Source organism: Chrysochloris asiatica, unplaced genomic scaffold (genome assembly GCF_000296735.1).
Source record: "Chrysochloris asiatica unplaced genomic scaffold, ChrAsi1.0 scaffold00021, whole genome shotgun sequence".
NCBI lineage: Eukaryota > Metazoa > Chordata > Mammalia > Afrosoricida > Chrysochloridae > Chrysochloris > Chrysochloris asiatica.
The window spans coordinates 14505248-14506439 of NW_006408539.1; positions in this window are offsets into that span (position 1 = coordinate 14505248).

Here is a 1192-nt window from a genome sequence, read left to right on the forward strand (position 1 = left end):
TCCCACCAGCCAGACCTTGGGTCTCCACTGTCATTGCCTCTCAGGTTGACCTCAGCACTGCCCCTGCCCCTCTTCTAGATGTTCTCGTTAATTCTAAAATACAGATTCTCCAGTGAAGAAGCTAGGTTCTTAGTCAACCGATGGCCTTCTCATTACCTGTCCCTCCTCTCGGCCCCTCCATCATCTTTGAATTCACTGTGATTATAATACCAAATCCACTGCCCCTGAGACTATTGAGACCCTGAGGAACTGCTCCACAGAATTGCCAAGACTGGAGATATTTATGGAAGCAGATGGCCACGTCTTTCTCCCATAGAGTGACTGGTTGGCAGGAATCACTGACTTTTCACTTAGCAGCCAATCATTTTAACCACTGCATCACCAGGGCTCCTCTAGAATCAATATTCCCACAAACCCAAATCTACTGTCATCAAATCAATTTGGACTTGTGGCGCTGTGGGCTAATACATCAGACTGCAAAGTCCTCTGAACTGCAAGTTCGGCAGTTCAAGCTCACCAGCTGCTCCTTGAAAACCCTATAAAGGGTCGCTATGGGTCAGAATCGACTCAACAGCACTTAACAACAACAAAGACCTTAAGTATAGTTTTTGAAGTGGTAACTCTTTACAGGAACAGAAAACCTTATCTTTCTCCCTTGGAGCTGCTGGTAGATTTGAACTGCTGACCTTGCGGTTAGCGGCCTAACTCATAACCCACTACAATATGCCTCCTACCTTATCTATTTTGTCTCAGAATGGGATTGTCTTTAGGGAAACAGAATAGGGGAACAATCTAGATTTCCCTTCCCAAAAAGAACTCCAAGACATCAAAAGTTGTTACTGATTGATTTGGCTCCCAACCATAATGTATTAGACCTAGTCCTTGCAATAATGGGGGAAGGAGAGAGGGGTTCCGGCAAGTTGCCCATAAAGAGACATCTTGGAAAGTGTATCCTCCCACGTGCGGGCAGCCACAGCCCCCTCCCTTTCTGAGCCACGCCGCTGGGTCAGCACTCTGCCAGGCTGGAGTCTCTGATTCTGCGCACATCAGCGAACTTCTCTCGGGGCAGAACGATCAGGCTGGAGGCTCCTACAGTGGATGGCCTGAGAGCCGTCCAGGATCTGCTCACTGCTCACACGCAGTCACTTAACTTGAGAGTAGACTGCACACACATTGGAGAGCAAAAGCCAGC